Source organism: Adiantum capillus-veneris, chromosome 19 (genome assembly GCF_014529385.1).
Source record: "Adiantum capillus-veneris isolate H3 chromosome 19, ASM1452938v2, whole genome shotgun sequence".
Lineage (NCBI taxonomy): Eukaryota > Viridiplantae > Streptophyta > Polypodiopsida > Polypodiales > Pteridaceae > Adiantum > Adiantum capillus-veneris.
In genome coordinates, this window is record NC_140949.1 from 2,277,240 (window position 1) to 2,287,531 (window position 10,292).

Here is a 10,292-nt window from a genome sequence, read left to right on the forward strand (position 1 = left end):
GTCTAGTGATCTCTGTTTGTGTGAGAGAAAGGGAGGGTGCATCCCAGGAGTATTGGAATGGGGGCAATCTATCCATGCTGAAGCCATGTGACTGAAACCATGATGTCATCTGTCCATACCAACATGTTGTGTCTCCTTGTAGCGCTAGCTATTGGGATGACTCAAGGGCTAGCCGAGCATATCTATCTTTGGGGAGGTCCCATAAATTATGCATGAAGGAAACTGATCTAGTAAGGGGGGCAGCTAGCTTGGCTCGATTACTCTCATGTAGTGCTGAAGGCCTTAGCTCGAATCAGCCTAGAGAGCATAGAGACTAGAGGCCTCTCTATACATCTCCATTTATCAATGCTATCAGATCATCCATGGTGGTCCATTGAGGGTCCCCAAATTTGAACCCCATAAAGCATAGCTGAAGCTAGTAGAGTGTCAAAAAGCCACAGATTTGTTCAAGGTTCCTGAAATTGTACCTACGAACACATCTTATCCAATCCTCCCAAGGTTGCATATGCTCTCGCCAATCTAGTCTCTGCTGCTCTCCTCAATGAAAATATCGGTCCAACGAAGATTACCCCAAGATAGGTGTATGCATGATCTGTATACTCCACCGTCTCCTCGTTATATGTAAAAGTGGGTGGTGATCTCCTGACCCATTGTGGTGTGGTGTTAAAGACCATAACCTTGGTTTTCCCCAGGTTAACAGACAATCCACGATAGTGGGCTATTATGTATTGAGCGGTCACTCTCGTCTAGCGAGCATGTAGCTGGAAGCATCCAGAGGCCGCCTCAAAAATTTCCTCTTGACCGCAACAATTTGAAGGCCTGCTTGGTTTGCTTAAATAGGCCGCTTCAGTCTCTCTCTCTCTCTCTGCACAAAAAGGTTAGAATGCACCTCCACGTGGCTGCAAATGCATGCAGCCACTTTGGAGGCACTCCCTCAAACCTCCACCCTGTCCGTACTGAAGACTGGACACTGGCAAGCTCCACCACAACTCAAGTCAATTCTGACAATGCATATTTACTCCACCCGCAACTCAATGCAACTACTCCCGTTGGTAGAGGGCTTGCCGATCTCAAGTGTGCCCGTAGGTTGAGAAGGACCTCTTTGCCTTGCCCTGCCACGACGTCGCTCATAGCTGGTGCCTGCTGCACTCTCCAAGGCTTGCAGCAAGCCATAATTAAGCTTGGCTTCCTCGCTATATACTGCATAGTCACCTGCTACTCATTTTCACACTACTTGGAGACCACGATTCTCTCATTGCTTCATCTACTGATTAGGCAATCATTTCTTTGGACTAGAAAGCTTCATGCAGGTAGTTGCGAACCCTGGGAGCTCTAACATGCAGGCACAGGCCGATGGAAGGAGAAACTTGATCACTTCGAGCTGGAACTTCGGAGGAGATAATAGTTGAAGGGGGCGACTATGGAAGCATCACTTGCAGTGCAGCGGTACAACCATCGGAGCATTAAAGGGCGAGGCCCACGAGGAGTTGGTAGGGGTAGCACATAAACAAAGCACTGAAGCAGCTACAGGCCGAGTGCCGAGCAGACACACCTTGAAAGCACCATGCCAGGGAGTTCATGCATGCTACAAGTCGACGGAGGACTTACGATTGCTATCTCGCTAGCTAGCATTGTTTGGAATTGAAGTGGGAGCTATTGAAGTGGGAGCTCTCATGCAAGCGTAACAAGCCTCCCCTTCTTGATAGCATGGAAGCTGGTGGGCAGTGCCTTCTCTGTCAATTCCTACGTCCTACCTGGAAACCTATTGTGTGTGTATTGAAATGGCAATTGTACTAGGCGTCGCAGACCAACTAGAATCGGCTGGTCACCCGGGGCGTCAACACGAGTGGACGCAAGTCGAGAGGTGAAAAGGCAGAAGAGATGAACCCACCTCTATGGGAGGTAAAGAGGCAGCGGCAGAGGGGGGGAGAGAGAGAGAGAGAGAGAGAGAGAGAGAGAGAGAGATCTTGCCCTTAGCTACAGGGTCGAGCAAAGGGGATCGGGCTTGAGATAGAGAGTAGATTGTAGATAAGTGTCACATGGTATCGTTGCAAATACTTTGACATGTACTTCTCTAATGCACTATGCAAAATTAAAAGAAGTTGAGATCTCTAGATCTCTTTGCATTAAAGCTCGTATCAAAGGTAGCCATTTTGCAATGCATTGCAATAAGTTGGTGATTGTATAGTAATAAGGACTAGTATGTACTTAGCATGTAGGAGACACTCCATCCATATGAGTTTGCATCTATTTGATTTGGCACTGTGATATCTTTTATGTTTGCCTTGTATTGTTCATATCTGCCATATAGCTTGCCATATCCTCCCACGGAACTTGATCATCACTAATCTTTGAGGTAGGGAGTGGGTCACTCTTGGTGGAGCCACCATGGTGTGACATCAAGCTCAAAGGTGGATTAAAAGCATTTAAAATCCAAGGGTGCACACAGGTGTGCTTCAAATGCTTGTTGTCTATGGCTGCGGTGGTAAGTTTACTTTGTTTTGTCTTTGTGTGCATGGCGCATGGGGTGTTGTTGCAGCTTCAATTATTGTGGGTGGCTACAACTGCTGCATGATCTAGGTGGGGTCGGAGAGCCTTGCTAAGTGTTCTTATTGGAATTTTGAGTTGAGAAGTTTTTTTGGTCCAAGCCATGGAGATCTCTCTGTTTTTATGGCACAAAAGACTTGTAAATGACCTTATATAGATGTTTTAACATTCCTTCTTAAGTAAGGGGCTCTTCACCACAGAAGCCACTCAAATACCCCATAATAAGTGGCTCTTCACATATTAGCCACCCCCATCTTATGTAACATTTTGCACTTGGGCTCTATTTAACTCTTTCTACATAGAATAAAGTGATCTACCATGCAAAAAGGGCCTTGAGATGACCCCATCTCCTAGAGTTTGCATCATGAACAACACTTTCATTGGATAGGATGAGTTAGCACACTTACTTAAGCAAGCTCTTCCAAATGTGTACCTAAAGAACCAATTAACATATCACAAAGATAGTTTGAGGGAGTCTTTCCACCCTGTGCTTGAAATCTTTGAAATTTACAAAACTATAAACAAAATCCAATCTGGAGAACCAAACCCAATGAAACTTGATAGAGGAGTATAGATCCACTAGAATAATCTTAAGGAATCAAAAATTGGGCAAAAAACCCTCAGATAGACTTGAGCCGAATTAGGCATGCCTATTTTAAGCTAGAGAAAATCAAGAAAAAATTGACAATTCAAGCTCCTAGCAATGAAGTGGTATTAGCTTTGAAATAAATTATGACGGCTGAACTTTTGTGGAATCACATACTGCTTTTACTAATTTGTAGGAGTTGGAAAATTTGGTAAGCAAGCAACTAGTGATTACTCTCAAGGAAGATTTTTCAACCAAGAGGAGTTGATTAGAGGCTTGCTGCTAGTTGAATAGTCATTAAGAATCTTTATGAACTTGAGATCTAGTAGAGTGCTAGAAAATCTTGGTACAATAAGTGAAAAGTTCAATAGAGCATCAACAAAAGAAAGTGTGAACCAAGGAGATAGATTGCCTATTGTTCTTGAAGAAGTGTACGCCACATACTCAAATACCAAATCAAAAATGTCTTCAATGTCTTTGGCAATAGCTTCAAGGATTGGGGTTTCAAACCCACTCTTGATATATCACTATATCTTAAATTATTTGAAGTTAAATGATCATGAAGTGTGTATCTAAAATATAAACCTTGTTTAAGGATAGATGATCATGAAATAAAGCCTCATCGATAGAGCTAGCTTCCAATCATTGTATAGTTAGCTGCCTCAGTTTTTATTGCTCTTTTTCATATTTTACTCATGTATTTTGGGAATATTTTGTTAGTCAGATACTCAACCAGGTATCTACTCTACTGTGGTGTGATTGAAATGTAGAATAACGTGGCATGGGGTATGGCAGCTTTTTCTTTACATTGAGAGAAATCATTCACGTAATGATGAACATCTCTCTTCATGGTAGGCCAGTAAACAACCAACCAAGTTAATCTTTGTAGGGTTTGATCTCGTGCAAAATGTAGACCTACAATCATGGTATGAGCTTGACTTGAATAGGCTTCTTGCTCCTTAGGATTAATACACAAGAGCAAGATTTCATCCTTATTTTTGTGATACAATCTTCTAGTCAGCAATTGATATAGGGTTGATTGCTCAATCAATCCTCAATCAATCGTGGTGTAATAGGAATTGGTATTTGAGAATCCACTCCTATAGTCATTAAAGACACAAGATCTTTTGACCATCTTAAAATCATTTCCATAGAGAACAAATATGCAAAGGGTAAGTCGTCTACCCCTTTAGGTGCTCCCCCATGATAGGTGATCTGCCCGCTTGTGAGTAGTGCCTTTGTTTATCACAACTGTGAGGTCAAATTCAAGTAATATAATAAACCATCTTACTATCCTACCTGTATTGCATGGCTTATTCACCAAATAGAGCAAGGCTTGATGGTCTACGAAAAAGACGAACTTGTTAGCTAACAAGTAGTGTGGAAATCTCTTGATTGAATACACCATACCAACACCTTATCTTTCTGTGGTTGTATAGTTCTTTCTCGCCAGGTTTAATTGTATACTAGCATAGGAGATAGGAAAATTCATTGTTCCTTGTCTCAGTTGGGGGCTGAGATGTAGCCAATGGCATAACTTAAAGCATCGGCATGTACGTGGAACACTTTGTTCTAGTCTAAACCTTTCAGTATTTGTGTTTTGCTCAAGGCTTTCTTAAGCTTTTGGAAGGATTCCTCACATTCATCAGTCCATTCAAAGTGAGTGATAAGGCTTACATGGGCCGAGCAATTACTGCATACATGTAGATAAAACTACAATAGTAATCGCAATGTCCCATAAATGCTTGCACTTCTTGAATGTTGTTTGCCTAGCAATTTTCGTGCTAATCATTGCCACCTTTTCCATATTTGTGGCTATACCATTTTTTGACACGATATGTCCAAGAATTTTGCCTTGTCTAATCATATAAAACACATTTTTTAGGATTTAAATAAATCCTATATAGACGGCATTTCTCAAAGACACATCGTAAATGTTCGAAATTAATTTTCCATTTTGTGAAGTGCACACAAAGATCGTCCATGTATACTTCTAAGAAATTTCGCAGTTATTCCTTAAAGGCATGGCTCATTAGCCTTTGGAATGTTTTCAGTGCATTGGTTGTCATGTAGCCTTTAAAAGGAAATACTCAATAAACAAAAATTCCCCACTCCGTGGCATAGGCCGTTTTATGTTGGTCCTTGGGATTGATAGTCAATTGATTGTACCCAGAGAAGCCATCCAAGAAGCTATAAGCTTCCCAGCTACTTTTCTAGTACGTGATCGGTGATGGAAAGAGGATAGTTATCTCGTATGGTGGCAGAGTTTACCTTTTTGAGATTTACACACACTCTAAGGTTTCCATTCTTTTTTGGCACCACTACAATTGGTGTCCAATCAGTGTGTTCTATATCATAAATAAACTCAGTCTCCTTGAGTTTCTCTATCTCTTCCTTGATTTTTTTGGCAAAGATCTCATTAGAGGTGTATGGTCTTTGTCTGCTTGGCTTAGCATCATCTCTCATAGGGATAGTGTGCTTGCATACTGTAGGATCCACTCCTTTGAGATCTTTATAAGACCATGAAAAAACATCTTTGTATTCTTTTAACATCCTTATGAGAATCTCCTCTTCTTCTTGCAACAGATCCTTGGTTATGTATGCTGGTTTTGGCTCTTCTCCAGGTCTTGCAAGGTCAATTTGTTTGGCGTTCTTTGGCCCTTCATAGTAATTTCCTAGTTCTATCGATTGTCGCAAGGGTTGCTCTACAATGATCTTGCGATCTTGTAAAGTGCTTATCTTATAATGAATTGGAACACTCATTTTTCTTGATTTGTCACTATCCGATTCCATTTTTGTCGTCTATACTTCTTTCAAAGTACGTTTCAACTCTTTGTATTTTACTTTTTTCTCCATCTTTGTCATTAGAGGTTCTTTCCATTTGATTTTATCAGGCTTAAGCGACCTTGGTTTTGTATCTTTGTATGCTCTATGTTTAGATACCTTCCATTTATCTTATCTTTTATGCAGTCTACTGCATTCACTTTCATCAAGAATTGAGTTTTGGTTTCTAATGGCCATTTTGTATCTTTCTTTTTTAAATTATGGTCTCGTTTTTTTTGATATCTTTGTTAGTGTCTTTGCTCTTGGTTTGGAAACTTGAAAAACCTTTCTTCCCCTCCTCTGAGTAGAAGCTTGCCCCTTACCTGCTCTTCTTCAGAATCCGATCCCTCTGTTGTAATTGGTTCTTCCTCCCATTCATCTGTAGCATCCTAATAGTGATCAGAGAAGACATGTTGCTCTATGATCATTTCAATAGATACCATTTGGATTGGGACTATATCATAGCCCTCTTCATCACAAAAGTGTATAGGTGTAGATTCATTTTAACACATACATCCATGGTGGCCAGGATCTGAGTCCATTAAAAGGGTTTGAAAAAATGTTCAGGGAATGGTTCAGGTATGTAATCTGCATCATTTACATCTCTGTCCAAAATGCAATCTTCCTTCCGTAAACTACCCAATTGAGAAGCCCCACACATCCAAATTGGAGTGTTTTTATGTACCCATAATGGCAGTTCAATTTTTTCACAAGTTTCGGAGTGTTTTAATGTACCCATGACAACAGTTTAATTTTTTCACAAGTTTTGGAGTCCAGTTCTTGTATTTCTATCCTCCGGACATCCTTGTAAGAAAGGTCTTTCAACTTCACTCGAGTGACTACTCCTACTTGTTTTAGGTTGTATCTGTCTCATGAACAATCTTCCCAAGATGATTTCATAATTGAGCTTCTTTCCAATGTCTACAATGGAGAAAATGTTATGGTAGTCAATCCCACAGGAGGTGACTATCACATTCTCTAGTAGGCCCATTGGTTTCTCTATGAGTCCATCTGCCAATTGCACTTTCATTCTTATTTTCCTCATTGTTGTCTTTCCCCAAGATTTGGTTGCTATGGCTATGCCTGCTCCACTATCTAAAATAGCCATAGTCGCTACATCATTGTATTGCACTGGAAGGGTTGTTTTTCCCTCATTCCCTTCACAATAGTCCCCAACCTTATTCATAGGTACCAACTTGATGAGGCTAGTCTGTATCTCTTTGTTTGCAAATTTTCTATGTTCAATTGAGACGCTCTGTTTAATCCCATCATCCCATGGTGGTTCTTATATCTCCCTATAGATGTGGCTCCAATAGCTCACCCAAATTGATTGTGCACTGAATTGATGTTGACATAATGGATTGTAGATTAGCCTCTTCCAAAGTTTTTCTTGCCCTTTCTAGTTTTGTCATTTTGTAGACCATTAATTTCTCTTCATTCTCGCCTAAGTAAGACGATAGTGTTCGCAAGGTTTCAGCTTTTGTAGAGTCTGACTGTTTTGATCCCCAATCTCTATATAACGGCTGTTCATCTAGTTTCATGGATGGTCTGTCAAACCGAACTTCTTTGATTGGTGTTGATTTTAGAGTCAAGCTCCCATCTTTCACTTCCCTAACTCGTTTCCACAGATAGTTTGGCCAATCGTCCTCAACTATTAGTACCCCATCCCATCCTTCTTCACTATAAGGAGCTTCAGTTTAGGTGATTGTGTTCTATCATTTTCCCAGTTTTTCGATCCTCCCTTTTCTTTAGCTTTTTCTCTCATGATTTTGGTCTCAACTTCTGCTGGTTCTCCTATAAATTCTTGCTAAGGATTCTATTTTTCCATCAAGGTTTGCATAATTTTCACTAGGTTTCTGTAAGCTTCTAATTTAGCTGCTTCCATTTTAGGCGTTGGATAGTTTTTCCATTGGTTTTCCAACGTTTGCCTGGATTTTAATCCCACTTGGAAAGCTTGAAAAGTTGCATTGATTGGTTCATAAATTTCATCAATCAGAATAGATCCATCCAAATTTTGGTTGGGGTTCCTTAAAATTTGTTGAAATAGTCTGCATTTTTTCTTCTATCTCCTTTCACTATTTTTGTCTCTTGAGTTTGTATCTTTTGCGTCTTTCTTTCCTGGAGTTTTTAAGAATTGCTGGATTTATCATATCCATTTGCGCAGTTTATTTGTTTTGCTCGGTTTATGCTCTAGTCATCACTTGAACATGAATTATCGGTTCCCCCTCTGATGTACTTGGCACCACTTGAAGTATATTTAAGGTAGTTTTTCCTTTGTTTTCCAAATTCCTAGGGAAGTTCTCAAGAAAGCGTCCACCCTTGCGTCTGCACGCTTTGCAATATGCCTCTATAGGTCTCACATTCTTATCCGATTCAAGACAGTCATTTTTCCAATGGTCATCCTCTCCACAATTGTGAAATTTTTTACTTTTTGGTTGGGCATTGGCTTGACCATAGGTGATCTCGCCCCCTGGTTTGCAATAAAATAAACAAGTGATGTATCAGTGGGTGCTTGACACATCGACTTGATAGGGATTGGAGTAGGTTGGTTATACCACTCTTCTTCTATCCCAATTGTTTTTAAACTAGTCTCAGGATATGGAGTAATCGGTACTAATGCTTGTTCCTCCGCTTGTTCCTCAGACACCATGTACTTGATCGATATAGCTCTATTCCCTAGAAGTGGCGGCTGGTGGTGTTCGCTCCTCATTCATGGGTGATCTTTGCATGGGTGCCATATTGGGTGGGTATCTATACAAGGGTTGTTCCTGTGGCCTCATTGGCACATACTAGACATTTCCATCATATTTAGGCTTGTAGTAGCACTCGTTTGTTTCATGATTTGTCCATTTTCCTTCAATGGTGAACCATTTTAATTGCCTTTGTTGTCCCATAGGTTGTCCTTGATTTGGTCCTTGCACTGAGCCTTGCATCGGCATGCTTTGCATGTTAATCATCATATCATTCATGCCTTTAAGCATGTCCTCTATCGCATCATTGACAGGAGCTGCATCAGCTGATCCTACTTGTGCTGGCATAATGGATGTGTTTCGCTTGCTTTGTGTATCTTTAGCTTTACTTTCCTCATTGAAGATCTCACAATTATCACTCAAGTCAATCGCATCTAGACTGCATGCTTCCCAAGTCATGCATTTTTTTCAATACAAAATAGCATGTAAATCTTTGTTTAATAGCCCATCTAGAAACAATGAGACTAGTTTTTCTTCAGTTGGAATCTCCAACTCCGGGCATCTGTCGATGTACTACCGTATTCAACTCACACTATATCTGACTTGAAACTATAGATTTGTGCCAAAGTACTATGCTTTATTCCCATTTTAGGACAAGTAGCGACAAATCTAATGGCCAAAGTTGGTAAGTCAGTTATTAATCCAGGAGGTATGGTTTGGAACCAAGTCAAGGCTTTTCCCTCCAAGGTCATCCCAAATCCCCTCAAACTGTGTATGGAAATGGGTTATACACTCAGCTCTTAAAACCTGTCTGATGCTGGCCAAATGGTCATATGGATTTCCTGACCCGCTATATTTTCTAACCCACTTTTGGAAATCTGCTTGTTTGACTCTACGATTGTGTTGCACACCCACTCTCTCCCTCCTTCCCTGTTATAGGTGGTTTTTGTCTTTCTTTCCCTATTGGCATCATTGAGGTGGCTACTCCTTGCTGCACTTCCTCGTTGATTTTGGCCATGCTATTATAAGTTCTAGCATTGTTTTGAAAATTTGCTAGTCTGACTCTATGATTGTGTTCAACATCCACTCTCTCCCTTCTAGACAGTGTTTCTTCCTCGTTGATTGGCCATGCTATCATAAGTTCTAGCATTGTTTTACAAATACGTTGGTCTGACTCTACGATTGTGTTCAACATCCACTCTCTCCCTTCTAGCCGGTGTTTCTCCCATTAATCCCTCAAACCAGCTGTTTGGTAAGTGTGACTCATGTGGATCTATTCTCGTCCTCATGTCACTCATTCCGTCCCTATTATAGGTCGTTTCCACCTTTCTTTTCATATTGGCATCATTGAGGTGGCTACTCCTTACAACACTTCCTTGTCGATTGGCCATGCTATCATAAGTTTTAGCATTTGGATCCACATCTCGATCGGTTTCTTGTATGGCTCCCATGATCACTTCACGGACTGAGTGTCCCTGGTACTTGGCTTGCTCAATCTCTTTCGGATTCATCATGACAAAATTATTGTTGTAACAATCCCTAAAGAGATGAGCAAGAAGTCCTGCTAATCCCTTTCCTTGATTTTGAAAATGTACACAATTTCAAGGGTGTCAATTGTCTTATTCTGGCATGAGTAGTCCATACCA